Raw genomic sequence first — 20,161 nt, 5'->3', positions numbered from 1 at the left:
ACAAGTGAAGCGTCCTTTCACTATGCATTCACTTCTTCAATAACATTAAAGAAATGGCTAGAGACAGTAAGCTTTTGGGCTGTTTTATCTAGGAAGACACATACTCACTCTCATACACTCAAACATAAAAAGACAGGCAGGAACTCAAAATGTGAATTGCTGTGTGGTATCCACACAGTCCAGTGCATCTCCTACAATATCTCCCTGGCAGCAGGTAAGATGAAAGCAGTGTCTCTAGCAATAAATTTGAACCATGCTCAGACTTTATATGTGATGGCAGGCTGCTAAAGGCCAGCGGTTCTCAAACTGGACATGACACATGGATATTACAATTTACAAATGTTTGTCCATGTACAAATTGCAGTATACTTTATTAAATTGGCAGTTTTATTTTTCCATGTTTTATTTCTAATTTCTGATAAATATACAATTTGATTTATATACAATTATACAATGTGTCTTATACTTTGCACTACATTGCAATGATTTGAATAGGAATCTTAATGCACCACAATTGTGTTCTGTATGCACATAAAACCAGCAAAAACTGATGTGATTAACAAAAAAAGTATTACAAAAAAAAATTATTCTATTAACAGTATTCTACTTTGGCAATAATAAGAAATGTTTTTTGAGCAGCAAATCAGCATATTAGAATGATTTCTGAAGGATCATGTGACTGAAGACTAGAGTAATGATGCTGAAAATTCAGCTTTCACCACAGGAATAAATTACATTTTAAAATATGTATTATTTTATTTTATTTTTTTATAGATTTAAAACAGATTAAAACTGTTCTTTTAAATTGTAATAATATTTCACAATATTACTGTTTTTACTGTATTTTTGATCAAAAACATTAAAAAGAATCTTACAGATCAAAAACCTTTGAATGCTAATGTATATTTATTATGTGTTTTAGACTCTAATGCATAGACTAAATTCTTACTTCGGCAATGCAATTCATTTGAATAGATCTCAAGATGTCCATGTGACACAGTTGTGCCTATAAAATGCCTATAAAATGCCTTCCGCATGCCTATAAAAAACAGCTAAATCTGATGTGATCGCCAAAAAGGATAATATTCCACTTACTCTCAAAATAAGCATCTGTATGCTCAATTTAATTCCAATTGCTTTTAGAAGGCAGAATTTCAATAAACTACACGGCCCCAAATTATGAAATATATTTAGTGACTATGGGTTTGAATTAAAGAAATTTCAGGCAAAATTGCATATTAACATTAATGCAGATATTGCAATTCTTTCTATTTGGCCACACTAGGACGGATTAGTGTTTTACGCATTAATTTTAAGAACAGGAATATTGTTTTTATTCAAAATGTCTGAGACTGGGTTGCCATAAGCTTTTGCTTTCAAGTTGAACAATGCTGGACAAAAATAGAGGGAACGTTATTGTTACTATTGTTAACACCAATGATCTGAAAGTTTGAGAACCACTGCTTTAAAAGTAGTACGCGTATACAGCTGATGCTCAAAGTCATATCTGGAGCTGTATGATATACTGTGACATTTATACAAGGATGCATCTTGTCACATTAGGCAAAGAAAAGGTCAGTCTTTTTTTTTACTTTTTAACTGAGGCCCTTTTTCTCAGTAGAGAATGATTGTGTCAAGAGTGTGTTTGCCAAGCGACACGTAGGGGAGTTTGATGACAGGACATGTGACTCAATATGTGTCTGTGCTATACTGAGTGTAAATGAGCTACAGGAGAAGAAAGGGATGGTAATATGGCACTTTAAAAAAGTTAATGCACTAATTGGAGTACAGAAGGACAATGCAGTAATGATCTTTGCAAGCCTTAAAAAAAGGCTTACCCTATAATAATTACCCTAATGAAAAAAAATTATTTAAAATACATTTATTTCATACTAAGTATACTACCATTAACATTCTTATTGACACATTGCTTGAGACTTTATGCTCACTTTTTAAAATTCTTTGATAAAAAAGAACACTATTAATGGAAATCTTTAACATTATAAATGTCTTTACTGTCACTTTTGATCAATTTAATCCATCCTTGCTGAATAAAAGGACTCATTTCTTAAAAATCTTGTTTCTCTATTTTGTTGATAAATCTTGGTGTTATATGGCACTATTTAGACATTTATGAGTTGACTATTCAAAATAAAAAGCATCCATTGCCTCCCAATGGCAATTTGTACAACTCTGTAAACCCAGTGGCGAACAATAAAACGAGTCCCGGTTGGTTATTAAAATGTAGAACTTCGGTCAAAAGCGTTACAAAATCGCTCACTGACCAAAGCCTGTTCATCTCCACCCACCTCCAGCTGTCATTTTTAGTAACAGGCCAGATAGGCGATAAACATCATAGCGAAGTGAAATAATGTGCCGAATCAACACCCTGCTATCATCTGTGTAAAAGTCACTTTCACCCTCAACCTTCAGAATCATATAACACCTCCTGAGCCAGTCATTCATCTGCAAGCTTCAGCAGTATCAGGAAGTTCATTGTGTAACGCTCGGCGTCCCACCGGAATTTGTGGTAATTACATGAAACGAATATCTTAATTGTATGAACGTGTCTGATAGCTGTATATTTGTCCTGGGTGTAGTTTATATTCCTGGAACTCTTGACACTCTCTCTCTTTCTCCCGTCTTTCCCTGTAGATAATGAAATTGAGCTTTGCGGTATCCTTGCCATATCCTTTCTATTTCCGTTGGTGTTTTTTTCGCTGGGGAACTTGGAGTATTGATATGCAAACAGTCATGGCTCAAGTGATACCCTGCGGAGGACAGTTCTTTGCATACATGTCCCTTCAGGTTATAATCTGTTATGTTAATATTACTTTTATGTGCTTTCATACCTTGCCTTTGTAGCAAACACACACACACACACACACAAAAGAATTAGCCAGCCATCTGCTTGCTTCCACACATTTGGGAGATTGCAAGAGTCCTCATCTGTCTGCAGGAAAGGGTACAGAACCCATCAGAAAAGGTCACAATTATGGTGGAAGAAAGTAAAAAAAAAAAAGAGACAAATTCCCTCATGCCAGCTCTTTTCCTGCTATGAGGATTGAAAAGTACTAAAGAGAAGAAATCTGTTTCTGACTGTGAGAGTTTGTTGCTAATGATGGTTGGAATTGAAAGACAATGACGAAACCAGACAGCCTTGTAACTTCTTTTCAAGAGAATAAACCATGGAAAGGTAGTTTCAACATCTTGTGGGATGTGAGCAGCAAAGTTAAGACTTCTTTCAAAAACAGGCCTATTAGTATATTTATATTAGATAACACTAAAATGAGTGAGTAACATAGGCAATGAACAGATCAGTATAAATACATTTAATTTAAAATGTAGATTACATTTGAAACAAAATATAGACTAGCCTATATGAATATTCAGTGACCCCAAAATTATTTGGACATTTTTGGATACTTAAGTCAGACCTAATGTCTGAATGTTATTATAAACCTTTTCACACAACTAACTTTTGCAGTTACTTTTAACCAATGGTCCTAAGGTGATTTTTAGAGGATGTCTAAAGTCAGTTCACACAAGTGAAATGTTTTGCTTGAAAGTGTGCTATTTTTTTCTTTAAAATAATTGTCACTTGGTTTGATTATTTTGTTATAAAGGGCAAAGACATATATTGTATTTAAATATTGTCATCCAGTAAAATTATTATGAGTTATTATATACTACTACTAATAATAATCTATATTTTTCATATACACATTTGAAAGTTTTGGGTTGGTAATATTTTTTTAAAAGTTTTTTAAGAAGTCTCTTATTGCTTACCAAGGCTGCATTTCTTTGATCAAAAATTCTATTTTAAATTTATACTAAAGTCACATGATCCTTCAGAAATAATTATATGCTGATTTGGTGCCCAAAACATATTTCTTATTATTAGGCTATACATTTTTTTTTTTTTTTTTTTTTCTTTGATGACCAGAAAGTTGTTCACCCAAAAATGAAAATTCTGTCAGTAATTACTCACCCTCATGTTGTTCCAACCTCGTAAGAGTTTCGTTCATCTTCGGAACACAAATTAAGATATTTTTGATGAAATCTGAGAGCTGTCTCGCTCCTTCATAGGCTTCTAGGTAATTTCATTCTGCCGGCCCAGAAAAGTTAAAAACATCTTTAGTCCAAGTGACTACAGTGGCTCAATCCCCCCCCCCCCCCCCCTTCTCCCTCCCCCCCCCCCTTCTCCCTCCCCCCCCTTCTCCCTCCCTCCCTCCCTCCCATAGTTACTAATAACTAAACATTTTTTTGTAAAATTATAAATGTCTTTATTGTCACTTTATCAATTTAATCCTCTTTGATTGATAAACGTTATTGTTTTTGTAAGAAAAAAATCTTACTGACCTCAAACAGTATAGTAATCTGATCAAAAATCTGATCTAATAAAATGTTCACATTTCTAATGAATTATTACACCTTTAGCAACTGCAAAAAATGGTATGGGGGTGTTTGCCAAATAAGAGCCTCTTAATTTTTTATTAGGCTACTTGGGCAAAGTTTATATGCATTTAAGGAGCCACTATGTACACAGATATTATACAGTTTAACCTGCTATGGCTATGACTGAAATAAACCTCTTTTCAGAAAGATATTTTGTTGCAAAACATTGACCTCGTGCCTGACAGATTAAAAAAAAAAAAAAAAAACGGTTAAGAGTAGCAAAACATCTCGACAGCACAGGTAGTTCATTTAAGCATGGATTCAGACAAATTAATCCTTTCCCAAATACAATGTAGCTGAAAATATCATGTGTGAAGCAGGGGAGGGGTTTCGTTCAGTTAAGAATAGCTTACATGCGCTTTGAGAGGAGACAGGCAACAGTTCGGACAGCAGACCTCACTGTGTCTCCAGCAGACCACATCTCTCCCCACTGTCTCCGCTCACTGCCTTTACTGGAACCGAGCTTGAGGTAAGGTAAGACGACCCGCTTTCATCGGTGCAATGTGTTTATCCAGAGATAAATGATATGATCAGTACATCTAAATATTTGAAAAAAGCGTCTATCTGATTGGTTATGTTGTATGGTGCGGGAATACGGGGACGCGCCAAAGCACGCCAGGCGTCTTGTGCATTTGTATTTGTTCTCCTGCGAATCACTTACCTGAAGGACACTTATGTTCCTCACGTTACTCTATACATAGCATTACATATCGTTGATTTAAGGATCTTGTGAATTATGAATCATGCATGGCTGAGTTTTTCCTAAGTTTTGTTAGATATGGCATTCTAAAATAATGTGACAGTGCTGTGCGCGCGTGTATCCGACATGGGATGCGTCACACACGGCGCATTCTTGCAGCAAGACGGCGCGCAACGTTCACAAGACGGGTTTTTAAAAGTTGAACTGTTTTTACAGTTCTACTGTCTTAAAGGGACCACCCCAAAAATTAGATTTCTATTATCGTTTACTCAATCTCGCGTCGTACCAAACCAGTATTACTTTAATTGGAACACGCGCTGAATTGCATCCTCATTCTACTCACTTTCACAGTATGGTAAAACAAGGAATGGTGAACTAGCTTCTTAAAAACGTGAGTAACGCGAGACGCGACGCACCTGCCAGAGACGTCTGGCTACATGATTAAAAGTAGAACATCGTAATGTTCTGCTTTATGAGATCAGGTGGGTTGTTACACTTTGCTATTGAATGTTTGGGTGATTGCAGTGGTTACTTGTAACTCTGACCATAGAGTAACACATCTGTAGCTTGCGTCTATGTAAACATAATCTAAGAACATCACAGATGTGTATGTGTGATCATATTACAGAAGGTTTGTATTCACTGTCCCATTGTGTGAAATCATCAGTTGATGTATTGTATGTATTGAAAAGTGCTACAACTCTCCCCATCAGCTATATTCCTAGTTATGTGAAACGCTTGGATGTTTTGTATCAAATTAAATAAGAGAACCTGCTGATTTGGATGATACCAACTGTGTTATCCATTAATATGATAAATAAATAAATAAATAAGCCAGATGTCATTTTATGCTTCTAAAACCTACCCTTCATAGAGCACTTCCTGGCCTCCCTTAAAATGTTAGCTCTGAATACTTCTGAGAGAATACTTGAGATTCCCAGGAGTATAAATACCAGAAGCTGAATAAATAATGAATAGGACAAGGGAGTGTGCGCACTTGCTTTTTCTGTACGTCTGATGTCATTCTGTATGGTAGATTATTGAAGTACAGCAGCTTCCCTTCCCATGTCTCCAGATGGTGTTGAGTGTATAACCTTCTGCTAACATCTGCTAATAAAGCAACTTTCCAGAGAGATAACTCTTAACGTATCAGCCTCCCCCTACCAACGCACACGCTTTCCAAAGCTGTGATTTTAAACTGAGCATGCACTACACTGGTTTCCTTCTGTTGACTATTAGTATTGATATAGTGAACTGATCCTTAATGCCAACAAAGTATGACTCTATAGTCATGCATGAAAAGACATGCTTGAAAATATACAGTGAAATCGTGATGCACTGAAAATCTAACACCTATTCCAAGGTTGTAGGTTTATACTTTATTCATATTACAATAACGGTGATCTTTTTTTAAAATTTAAATTAATGTTTTTATTTATTTTAATGTCTTTTTATGGCATGGAAAACTTGTAAAATACGAGAATTTAAAAACAAATTGTAATTTCCGATCATTACAGTACAGTGATTTCTAAGGTGAATATACATTTCTCTAGTTATGCTGAGCCGGAAAATATTTTATTAGAAATTGATTGAGTGTCTTTTTGACTTGGTTATTGTTATCCAAAAGCCTGTTCAGTGACGTGAGTGGAAAAGGAAAGTTATTTTAGAAGAAAATGAGTAGGGTTAATTTTGCTATCATGTTGAATTTAAAAGTCCTAAAGGCCTGTTCACCAAGGACAATATCTATAACAATAACTATGACTGTAAAGTTTTATAAATCTTCCTATATGAGAATAGCAAAGTCCACACCACAATTAATAAAAACAGAGGAATGATATCTTTTGATTCACTTTCAGAAATTTTTTTTTGTTTCCAGCTGATGAATGATAAAAACATAATCAAAAACAAAATAACATTAAAAACACTCACTCAATCAGCACCACCCAACATTAAAGAGCTGGAGCGTTTAAAGCAGCAGACGACATAACTGCAGTGTGCCAGACTGTTATTGTTCATTGTTGTGGAGGCTAATTTAGTTATCTTTAAAGCAGATGTTCTTGGTGCGAACGGTCTGTGAATGAATGACTGGTCTGGAAAGGTCATAGAAGTTCATTAGTTAAAAGTGTGGATTCTGTGGAGTTAGGATGAGATTTTAGCTCTGTAGTTTTATTTAATTTTTTTTTTAATTTCGGCAAATTAAAATATTTGTCCGAAGAGAACTAAATAGTTTCATAATGAAGCAAAGTAGTTTTGGATGGCTGAAATCTTTGACTAAAAGAGTGACATTTAATTAGCGCTTCTCTGATGATGCATTTTGACCGTTTCAGTGTATATTTCATGCACAAAATGGAGATACAGTAAACTACAACAGGTAGTTAATTAATAAGCCTGTCTGCAGTGTGGACGCACTTCACTGTGACCAAAAATGAAGCTTGTTATGTAAAATTGTTCGCTTGAAATATTGGTAGGTGACTTGCTGCCATACACTGGTTTCATTTATCACCTGAGAACCCTGCACAGAATAAAGAGTTGAATTACCAAAATTGAATTATCAAAACTTTATTTTGATTTAGCCTTTTCTATAAAAAAAAAAAAAGAAGAGTTGCATCAATAATTTTTCTACTTGTCTTTTTTTTTTCTGTGTAGATTACAAGCCACTCCAGCTGTGGCATTGACTTATCAGGTCTTAGTCTCCAGCAATGTGATCGTTATCTTAGACCGCATTCACATTACATGGTTCAAGTGACCCAATTCCGATTTTTTTCCCCCCCTCCTATGTGGCACTGATCAGATATGACCCATAAACGTGTAAACAGCAAAAAAGCACATTGATTCCGATATTCTTAGATCGGTCTCAGTCCTCATTCATATGTGGAAATAAATCTGATATGATTCGGATACATGCAATTGTGTCTGCCATTTAAGCAAAATGTTCCCGTCAATGTGAGTCATACGTCTTTGGAAAAAGCAATGGTAGCGAATGACGTCAACTCAGGTGGACACCAACCACGATCACATGACTCTTTTCAATGGCGCAATGGAGAACGAAGGCTCAACCTAATGTTTTGCTGGCCTGATGGTGCGGAAGATGGCTTGCATTATCATTTTGTCTGCATTCATTGCAAACCGCTCCATTTTTACATCCTTTTCAGCTTTTCCAGGTCAGAACCTGGGTTGTTTCGCCAAGTGTAAATGCAGATATCAGACACGGGTCACTTTTAAAATATGTAAGATGGTCATCAAAAAAATTGGATATAGTCAACAAATCGGAATTGGGCATCAAGACCTGCAGTGTAAATGCGGCCTTAGTGATAGATGACACATGCACACAATGTTACGTAGGATCCTTAAATGTCAAAATGGGGGAGTCAGTGATTGTGTTTAATACACTGTTTACAATCAGCCAGATGTAGCAGATGTCTTGAATATATTAACCCTTTAAAGCCTACTGTATTTGATTCACACATTTATATGGCCTCTAAATGATCAACATCAAAAACCTGTTGTACAAAATCTACTAAATGCTTTCTGTCATCTGGATGAGTTTTTTTTTTTTTTTTTAATTATAATTCTAAAAACATCTCCCTTCAGGTTGTGGTTTGCTGTAAAATCTTTAATGATTTTTATAAAGTATGCATAAGAATAACTTTTACATTTTTAGTAAAATTTCAAATGAATATTTCAACACTTAGTGGAGTGAAGCAACTTAGGTTTTATTTAATTTAATTAAATTAAATTATGCATACATCTCTCAATCATCAATATATGGCATTGCATTATATTTGTTGCCACTCTATAAAAACTACAGAACTTTGATTAAAAAAAGCATTTGAATATAAGCTAAGACATTATTCGAAGATATAGAGTTTCAATTGAAATATGCATTTAAATAAGTAGTCTGCTATAATGTTATAAAGATCTGATTCATATTAAAAGCTATCATAACTTCACCTTACTTTTTGGGCATTTAAATATCAGCAATTGCACCAAATTAAATATGTTTGCTTGCTTTTGTCCTCTGAATAAATTTGATTTGAGGCTTTTTTAGCGCAATTTTCCAACGGACAAAATTGCGATTGTTAACTCATGATTTCTGTTCTGTCTGTGCGCACCAATCTTGCACTTCTATCTACTCCTCAACCAGACCACCTAGAGACTTCGGGTTTTCGGCATTATGTTAAAGAAGGTCTAATCTCGGGAACGCACCAAAAAAAAAAAAAAAAAAAAAAAAAACAGGAAAAGATTTACTATCTCTTAGTGTTGTGATCCCATGAGGTGAGAAAATTGCGCTAAAACACTCACCGAGTTTTTATTACTTGTTTTTCTTCGGGAGTATGAGCTCCATATTTTCACTATATCATACCATATGAGCCATGAAAGCCTGATGTATCAAAAATAACAAACATATATTTATTTGTTGTATTTTTTATTTATTTTATATTTTGTCTTAAGGTTAAATAAACTGTTCCATTAAAAAAAAAAAAAGTATGACTATTATTTCATGTCAGGCGTTACAAGGTTAAGATAATTATGTATTAGATCCAGCATGTGTGTAGACGTGGACCCAGATATGCATGTTATGTGACATTTAGCAAGCATTTCCCATGGGCACTGATATGATATTCTTAAAGAGAGCGTTTGAAGGTAGTTGAGAGGGCATTTGGCTAGTTTTGCAAAGTTTTTTTGCAAAACTCAAGTGTCTCAAAACTCATGTGTCTCAAAAGCCAAAATATTCAAATACACCTCTGAAAACACAAGTTATTAATGCTTGGTAAACAAGATGATGATGAAAGACTTAATACAAAGCACTTTCTTCAAAGAAAGGCGTTTCTATTTCTGCTACAAAGATTGGCACTCTCCAAAGTGTTTCCCAAGGTGAGTTTTGAAGAGGGAAATGCTTGTTGAGACAAATAGTTTTTCCAGTAGAGTTATGGAAAGGATGCATGTGGTGTCAACACCTTGGTTTGATTAGTTTTGAACCTGTAATTTGCTTTTCTCAGCAATTTTTTTTGCCCCCCCCCAACCCCCACCCCACCCCACCCCACCCCACCCTGCTCCACACCCACCCCACTCCACACACACACACATTTCAGTCACATGCTCAGATTTAATGCTTCTTGGCAGTATGCGCAAGGTTCATGAATAAATCAAAGCCCTCACTGTCAATGCTTAGAGCAAGAGGGAGTGGAATTATCATGTTCCGTACAGTTTTCATCCAAAAAGTACTTTCATCATTCTCCTCTTCCCTCTGTGCTAAAAATATTGCGAACGGTTAATGCCACAGTACGTTAGAGAAACATAGCTTATTGGCAGCTTTATAAATATTAACCCGTGTCATATTTTTATTCATCCAAATAATAGTATTCATTATCCATTAATATTCCAGGCGGTGAACCGAACACTAACAGCAACTTTTTTGAGATGTCACACAATTTCTTTCCTTTGAGAAGGCTTTCGAATTGTCCTCTGCTAGTGGTATATTTTCAACTGTACATCCTTTGAGATTACTGTGGTATCATCCTTTTCTGAAAAGGAAGGTTTGATTTATGGTCTTGAGGAAGAAAAGGAACTGGATAAAGGCTTGCCATTGTTCTTCCTAAACAATAGTACTACAATAGGACAGGTTTTACATTGCATTTTTAAATGGTTGCAAAATCTTCCCTGATATCTGGGAGTGTAATGAAGAACAAAACTATTTAATTGGAATTATCGTGCGCAGAAATGGTCTAGTAAATTAGTATGGAACCAGTGAAGTATGGGGAAAGAACCATGGCACCATAATCAGCTGCGGGCTCGAGTGGATTTACTGTTCCAAAAATGCTTTTGAGGTCTTGCAACAGATTTGGTTTTGAATTTATAACCATATTCACCATCATTTTGGTTTTGTATGGCCATTAAAGTCGGAAGAACTTGTAACTCCTCACACACAATGGCCTCTCTTGCTTCAGGGGTCCATAAGTAAAGTTCAAGTTGAAGGATATACCGACAGAATGGTTCTAAGATTTGCATGCAAATTTCTCCCTCAAGCCTAATGATTTTACTCTAACAACTATTCAGAGGCTTGCGAGGCTCATTTCAACCTTTAAAGAGTTTACTGGCTCATCTTTGGGATGCATAGCCGGCAGTGACAGCCGGAAGTGTGCCTTTGGAATTTTTTAAGAAAGACTTTCTTAATTATTTGTTGTGCAAATAATGTTAAGAGGATTATAAAGTTTCCTGTTTCATTTACATTGCATTATCGGTGCATTATGAGTAGAAACGTTTATTTTTGTTATTAAACTTGGCAAATGGAAATAAGTCATGTTGCATACAAATATACTTTAAAAATGTTAAGAAATGAATATACTGCATTTGTTTTATTGCTTTTAAGGAATTTTTTTTAGCAATCAATCTGAAAGCTTCTGTCCGGAAGCAGAACTTATAGTATTTTGTGTTTGTTGGAAATGGCTGTTGGCTAATACAGTTGACTCTCATCCATGGTGTTGTATGTGATACAGCAGTATGAATCACTCTGCATCTTTATTAAACATGCAAGTTCAACAACATAGACTCATAAATGTTTCAGTCCTCCATTTCTTGTGAATTTACTGGAACATGAAAACTGTTACTGAAATGTCCTTTGTGGCTGGGTTTTCTCTGACCCTTTTTAAACGTTATGCATGTTCTAGATGTATAACAAACAAAGGCCATTCATAATGTAATCCCATCAGAGTGTGCTTGTCACAAACTGCATGACACTGATTTGTATTGTTCTGTTTGTGTTAAGAGTTCTAACAAAGCACAATCCCTATGTCCCTCTCTAATGTACAAAAATCAAGTATGTGCCAATCAAAATGTCATGCCAGTCAAAACGACTCATCGAGCTCAGCCACGTTTCAGGGGATCGGAATGGATATGTGTAGACCTGCGTGCTATTTTTATGAGTAGGTTAATTCGCCCAACCTTTTTGTAATGCAGTCATCTTCAGCACAGGTATTAACATCACATTAACTCTGAACGAAATTTCTGAGCTCCACTCCACTGCGGAGCGACAGGGATGTAATTGAGAAAAATCCCACAGGAAACGGTTGGAAAACTGCTAGTCTCGTATTAACTTTTTTCATCTCTCGCCGCAAATAGCTTAATGTACCATTGCAAAAGGGAGGCTTCATTCATTTCAGAGATTCCCCCATGTTACCACTCGGCTCCAAATGTCCAAATTAATCAGCGTGGTGTGTGATGAAGACACTGAACCTCTATTTGACATGCTTTATCGAGATAGAATCCATATCCGAGGAGGTGAATTCCACCATCATCATGGGTTGAATTACAGAATCCATTCTGCAAAGTAGACTGATGCTAGTCTGGTCATGATTTGCTTTGCTGGTACTTTTTTCTTCTCTTTACTGATAAGTAGCCATTAGGGATGAGCAAACCATGTTTTCAAAATCGATTAGCCAGTGGGTTGCCTTGCCACACCAATACGTTATCGTTTAAAAACTCACTTTTTTCTCTCCGTTTTGGCCTTTCGTCCACACCGAAAACAAAGTTTTTTGAAAACGCTCTCCCAAGTGGATAAATTTGAAAATGCAGTTTTTGTGTTTTAGTGTGGATTGTGAAAATAAAGGTATATGAAAACGATGATGCATGTTTAGTCATGTGACGCATATTATTCTCTGTTTACACCGATATTGTGCCTGTTATGTGCTTTTCACTATTACGATTCTTCATGCTCCCTCCCAACCATTCTTTCACTATCTGAGCCTGATGAATCTTGGCATTTTCACCCTGGAATATGGCCATGATGTGTCTTCCTACATGGCTGTTTAAGAAATGAAAAGCTACACACTCCATCAGTTAGGGTTAGAAGAACTGTTGCCAAACATATAACATGCTAGAAACATAATAATCTCTGCAATAATGATCCAATCATTGACTCTTAAGCATTTGACTATTTGAATCCAAACGGCAATTTTTGCCGGACAGTGTACATACATACATACATACATACATGCATACATGCATACATGCATACATACACACATACACACATACATACACACATACATACATACATACATACATACATACATACATACACGCACGCATACATACTCACACACAATGTAAGATTGCAATGAAAAACAAATGCATTATATTCCATCACCAGTAAATATGCTTAACTTTGTCATTCCTTGGCTTATTACAGTTACTGCATTCAGCAAAAAAGCTGTGAACCCAATTAATGTGCATTGATACTTGAGTCAGTTAAATAATGTGATTGAATGGAATGGTATAGACTCCTGCTGATGCTCAACAGTGAGTGTATTAATTCTAATTATATGACTGTGACTGCTTGTTTTTTTATTTTTTTTGTAAAAACCCAAGATGCAAATAAATGAAACATTACACATGGCTCGAACAAACAGAATGGATTAGAGACACCCGTAAAGTAGGTTAAGCATTCTCGGGCTGTCTATAAGAATTAACATGCCTAAGACTTTTGCACAGTACTGTATATAAAAAAATCGAATAGCTGAAAGCCCTTAAAAAGCAAAATCTGACTTTCTAACTCAAACCTGGGCGTAAACAGAAGCTTTTAGGATTTTGAAAAATAAAACAAAAAAAGTGAACAATGAATGAAAAAAAGAGACATATTTAATCATATTGATATCTACTATTTAACTTTCCAATTACATGTTTTGTGAAAATTATGTTTTTGTTTATTTTTTTCATTCTTTTTGCAACCATCAAGCGAACCACTCAAAAGCTTGGTACACCAGATGTTTGAGGGCCTCCTGCTGGCCACAGGTGATTGAATGAATGTCTCTGTGTTCTGCACATCTTACTTAGCCAGCTAATCAGGGCTTATAATAAATCATGTCACAAATCCCCTGGTGGTTTACAGTCTACGGTTACCATATGACAAACAGAAAATGCAGCGGAATTGGTTAATTTATTAAGTGAATTGGTGAATTTGAATCCATCTTCCGTCTTTTTGAAAGACGATGCAAATTAGCACTTATAGCGATGGACCGCGCTTATGGATCAATATCCACAGCCATTAAAGAGCCCACAAGAAATGAACTGCACGCATCCCTGTGTACTTAAATCAAAACTTTTGCTTGTGGCATCTGATAATGAGAAATCAACAGGAAGCTATCGAATTGACTTTTGCATGATATATTACATCATGTTAATTGGATGCTAAAATCTTATCAGTCCTGCCTGTTTAGTAGTGAAAAAAATATTAGATGATCTGATCAACTCAAATTTGGTTAGCATACAACATCTCAATCGATAACTTTGGAAAAAGTCCTGAAACGCATGCTAGAGAGATATTTAAAGAGTCAGTCTCATGATTAAAGCTGCACACTAAATAGATTTCTAATGAGCCGTTTCTCTGATAGACTGCTTACATCTGCAATAAACTGATGCCTGTCCCTCTTAGTGCTAATCATTCAATCAGTGAATTTGCACACTGAAACGCAGTAAGAGAGGATGGAGATGTGTGTGTATGTGTGTAAGGAGGATTGTTGATTAGACTATTATTGTCGCAGCAATGGTCTTGTGCTATTTTAACTTGACAGCTGAAAAGGAAACGGAGGAAAAAATCACCAAGAATGCGTTATTCATTTGGACATGCTGTTTGTGTTGTCTTAGCTCCAGATTCACTAAAAGAATTGTGCAAACCATGTTGCAAACACCGCCAAAAATGTAAAGCTGAATTCCAATTTGTTTATGCTGCGATTTAGCAAATGGGTTTTGAAGGGGGACGTGTTGCAATAATGAATGACTGACTGCACATTATCAATCTTTTTACAGGGCTTTGTAACAATGAAATATATGAGTTGGAAAGCGGTTATTTTTCAGAAATATTTGACACTGAATGCCACGTTTGACCAGTCAGAATCAAGGATTTCAGAGAACCCTTTCAAAAGTCCAGTTATATTGTTGTTCTTCAACGTTTAGTTATGATTTGATAAATGTTCTGCCACAATCTCTAGAATATGTTCAAAAACATTTATTTATTTCATGTTTTTCATATGTAGGAATTGTACAAGGCTAATTACACACAAAAGAAGCAAATAGTTCTGAAATGTGAGAATAAGGTCAAATCTAAGGGCATCATTTATAATAAATATCTATAATAAGCCTAATTTACGGAAAAAATAAAGTGTGTTTGTGCTAGAAAGAATAAAAGTTATCAAATTTAAAGGGATAGTTCATCTGGAAATGGAAAAGGGAAATTAAGTCATCGTTTACTCAAAGCCTTTTTTTTTCTTCTGTGGAAGACAAAAAAAAAGAAAAGAATTTCTGGAAAAAGCTTGTGTTCTTTGTTGTTGTTGTTTTGCACATACAATGAAAGCCAGTGAGGTCCAATGTTTTTTTGAACCCCTTTGACTTTCATTATATGCCAAAAATGAATGGCATGAGGGTGCGTAAATGATAACATTATTTTCATTTTGTGGTGAACTATCCCTTTAAAATAGTTACTGTATGGCATGATCTCTTGGTTAGACTGGTACATTCTCAACACGATAGTGTTGCAACTTTTTATTGAAGTAAGGCTACATCTCATATGCCATATGGTCTTTGACATTTTCTCAGGTCTATCTCTCGCTGTCGCCTGTGTGTTCCATTCATCAGCACCCTCTTGTTCTATCGTCAACACGTCTCCACTCTTTATTTTCCAAGGCAACACAATGTTCTACCGAAGTGAAAAATAACTCATGGCATCTGTGATTATTCCAAACCTCTAAACTGTCTTTTTCTATTACACTTGCATTGGCGTGATTGATTTAACTTTATCTTCAGGGCCACAACGTGCCTTCGTTTCCTCCGCAGTCGGCTTGTTTATGTTTGTAGCGGTTTGAGAAAGCCTTTTTCTCTCTCTCTGCACTGGAATGGATTCATAATGTGGCCCAAAAGCATGACAGGCTTGGCTTTGCGAAAAGAAAAGGCTTTTCTTTCTCTTTCTGTTGCTGCCAGCACTTCTGGTTCAAGACCTTTGTAGTAGCCTTCATTCCTCTGATTTATGCATTGTGGTTTCATTGAGGTGTAATGAAAAAAAAGATCAACGCAAAGGCTTTGAAAGCTTGCAAAAATTGTTCTCCGGTAGAAACAGGCATATCTTTGGCAATGCTTTGGGTTAGTAGAAAGTGTCCTGTAAACACGGGTAATTCTAAGGATCTACCGTCCTGCCATCTGCACCTTCACGTACATAAATCACAATCTGATCTTTTTTTGCTTAAAAGATAGTGGCCGTAATGCAGTCCCCAGCTGGTATTGAACCAGAACGCAATGTTCTTGGCAAGGGAATCCTGATTTCCCAACATGGATCTACGATTGCAGTCCATAAATCATTTGGAGCGCCTAGTTGGAAGTGCCTCCTCCCTTTATTGGACACATTGGTTATTGTACACCAACTTTGTCATTGGTATTGTCCCTGAGAGAAGTTGCAACTGCTTGTGGCATTGGCTGAATATGTTCAACTATATTAAAGTTCTCTGAACATGGTACTGTAGTATGCTATTCATCTTAGCATTGCACATATTGATGTCCGGCCAACCTCTGGAGCTCATTTAGATTTGGCTCTCAAGAATTTTAATAACTGGCTTCTGGGTTGAGATCTTCTAGATCCCTGGTGAGATCCACAATCTACTCCAGTAATAAAATCTGGGAAAGTTGCTGGATCCAGGATGGATTGTCCGTGAGCACAAGGTCTTGGAGACAATGGGTTCCAGTGGGGTGTAGAGATGATGGCTCATTTTCAGCATGGCTTCACAGAGTAGAAGCTCATTATTTTGTGCTTGAAAGAAAATCACAGATGGAGACTCGTTCTCAGGTTTAATGTGGATGTACTAGGATGAGTCTTGTACCCGTGTGAGGGGGAGAAAATTATTAAATGAGAAATTTAAGTGGCGATGGCGAAGGGCCAGTGTAGAAACTGAGGGCTGAGGCGACAACACCACTAGTGCACTGATAACTAGATTGAAGATATCTCTAATAATAATGACAGTTGAAAGTGAGATTCTCTTCACTAATGAAACACTTACTTTATTTTTTCAGATTACTGTGTAATCATTCCAGTTCTCCTCATACACAAAATAAATATATTTGAAATATATTTTCAGAATATATTTTGGAATATATGCAAATATTTGAAAATGTAAATGAAAATGTGATGAGTTAGAAATCCGGACACTAACATTGCGTTTCTGCTATGGCTGAAATTATGGTTCTTTCAAATTTGCCAGCACCATTTTAAGTCCTATGGCCATCTGACCCATACACAAAAGAAATATATTTGAAATATATTTTCAGAATATATTTTGGAATATATGCAAATATTTGAAATTGGCCCAATAAATATATTTCACACTTAACATCATATATTTTTGTTATATTTCAGAATATATTTCAATGTATTTTTTTCTGTATGGGTCCCCAAAAGTGTCAAAATATATGTGGCATATATTCCAAATACATTGAAATATATTCTGAAATATAACAAAAATATATGATGTAAAGTGTGAAATATATTTATTGGGCCAATTTCAAATATTTGCATATATTCCAAAATATATTCTGAAAATATATTTCAAATATATTTCTTTTGTGTATGGGTCAGATGGCCATAGGACTTAAAATGGTGCTGGCAAATTTGAAAGAACCATAATTTCAGCCATAGCAGAAACGCAATGTTAGTGTCCGGATTTCTAACTCATCACATTTTCATTTGCAGACATATAATTACTCGACAGTTTTGAATCAGTCACTGAGGTAAATTATTTATCTGGCAGAGTGTCACTTGAATATGTTTAACTGGCCACTTTAGTCAAGTGTTATGGCTGCTATTGGATTTGATATTCAAATTGATGGTGATGGAAAAAAAAGGACACTTTCAAAAATATTCATAACTACAAAAAGGGTTAAATGAATTTAAAAATCCTAAAATAGACTAAAAATTATTAAATATCTAAAATTGACTTATTCTGATTACATAAAAAGAAATTATAATCACTATAATTGATATGGTGCCGGTAATATTGTGAATTCCTACTGTTTAGCACTTCTATGAAATATGAACACTGCAAATATTTATTTTCTTAATAAAAAAAAAAATGTTTTTGTTAAATTATCTAAAAATCCTTAAGCATTTGCTTAAGATTTAGAAGCAGAATGGCATAACACACACTGTAAAAAAAAAAATACATCCCCAAGTCAAAAATTTCAAGTGACCGATAACATCTAAATTTTTCAATTAGTCTGACGTATTATTTCTCATTGAGCCAATGTTAACAGACTATTGCAACAAGAATTTCACTTGGGCCAATTGAAAAATTTAGATGTTATCGGTCACTTGAAATTTTTGATTTGGGAGGGTTAGAAATTTTTTACAGTGCAGGGTTTTCTAAACTCCTTAGGTGTAAGATACTGTATTTACTTGAAGTACCCCCTGAGATAATAATAATAATTAATATTATAATTAATAATTTGATAATTCTAAATAACAATTTTATTTGACACTACAAGTAACAATTATATTATTTATGTCTCATATTCTTCACTTTCAAACCCTCAAGATTTAAATATTCCAAATCCTCATGCTTTTATTTTGGCAAATTACTGATCTTGTGTTTTTGTGGGCAGGGGTTAGTAAGAAAAAAGTCAGTTCAAATGCTTTTAAGAGCAATTCAGAATGAGTCAGGCACTAGTAAAACATATATTATTATATAATATAAAATAGTTTGTCACAAAACACATAAATTAGTGATTGTCAATAGAAAAACATGTTCTTCTGCCAGAATGTGTATTTCTGCCATCTACCAGCAGTGGCTAGCGTGTTTTTATTGAGATGTGACCTGTTTCAATAGGAAATATGTCAATATAGGAAAGAAAAGCCTAGGGGTGTACACTACAGACAGTCTATATATAGCTGTTTGAAGCTGCTGCACTTTTGCTTTTTTAGGATTATGTTCTCAGCTTGAATACCAAGCTTTGAGTGAATCGTTGCTGGACTGTTAGACCCCACTATTTAATATTACAATATTTAAGAATCATGTATTCTTCATTTTCACCATTTTTATTACCAGTTTGAATGTAACTGTGAAAAGCTAATGATAGCTTGAGGGACTTCAGCTGTGAGCTTAGTCTGCTCTAGATTTAACAGTACATACCCTGCTGCTTTTATAAGAGCGGTTACTTTAATTTATTAGCACGAATGTATATTTTGCACTATATGTGTCTGCACATTTTGGATGTTTAAATATGTATTATGTGATTCACAAAGCGCTTAAAATGCTTATGAGCTTACATCGACCCTTCATCTATTGCTTCCTTGTGGGCTGTTACTGACAACAAGATAATTGAGGTTTTTAGCATGGGCTAAACCCCACCACCATTAATGGAGCAGAAATAAAAATGCTGTTTCAATTATATAATTGTCTGCAACCAATAATCCTTCCTCTCTGCTAGAGTAAATGAGTCTCATATAATGTTGATTTTAGACCTCATCTAATTCTAAGCACTAAAATCTCATTCATCTTTTGTTGGTGTAAAACAGCAAGAGGATATGAATTATAAATACTGTCTCGACTTGAGCGAGTGCAATTTCGTCTACACACATATCAGTCCCATGTGCCCCAAACAAATATGCTTGTCACTTTGCATAATGTATAAGTTACAGGGCAGACTGGTTGTGTCTGTTAATGTAATGAGGAGGGTTACCTGAGCTCCCTCCTGCTAGCAGTGCAAAATCTGATGGTGGTAACTCAATCTCGTTGTTTGAGAATAGCAGGGTTAATTTGATTTCGGTTTATTGTCCAGAACCAGTTAATTTCAAGAACTAATTTTAAACCTTTGGAAGTGAAGAGCATGTGGTTTTCACTCGGCACTGTGCTGGTTATGTGTTTTTGAGTGCACTGGTTTGTTACCTCATATTGTGGCTGATTAACTTTAAATTAAGTATTCAGAGTTGTTGTAGAAAGTCACGGCATGTGTCCAGAGGTATTGGTAAAG

At 35.4% G+C, this 20,161-nt stretch overlaps 1 protein-coding gene across 1 annotated transcript in view; it reads left to right on the top strand.

Annotated features, from left to right (window-relative positions):
- The first annotated feature begins 4,825 nt into the window (after positions 1 to 4,825).
- The window catches only part of cntn6 (contactin 6), an 85,007-nt gene continuing 69,671 nt past the window's right edge, over positions 4,826 to 20,161 (top strand). Inside the window, exon 1 of the mRNA XM_084128302.1 lies at positions 4,826 to 4,927. The gene's annotated coding sequence lies outside the window, so the exon portion shown is untranslated. The remainder of the gene's footprint in view (positions 4,928 to 20,161) is intronic.

Source organism: Abramis brama (genome assembly GCF_963993115.1).
Source record: "Abramis brama genome assembly, chromosome: 11".
NCBI lineage: Eukaryota > Metazoa > Chordata > Actinopteri > Cypriniformes > Leuciscidae > Abramis > Abramis brama.
The sequence above is the reverse complement of the archived record's forward strand: the minus strand, read 5'-3'. Positions and strand labels throughout refer to the sequence as shown.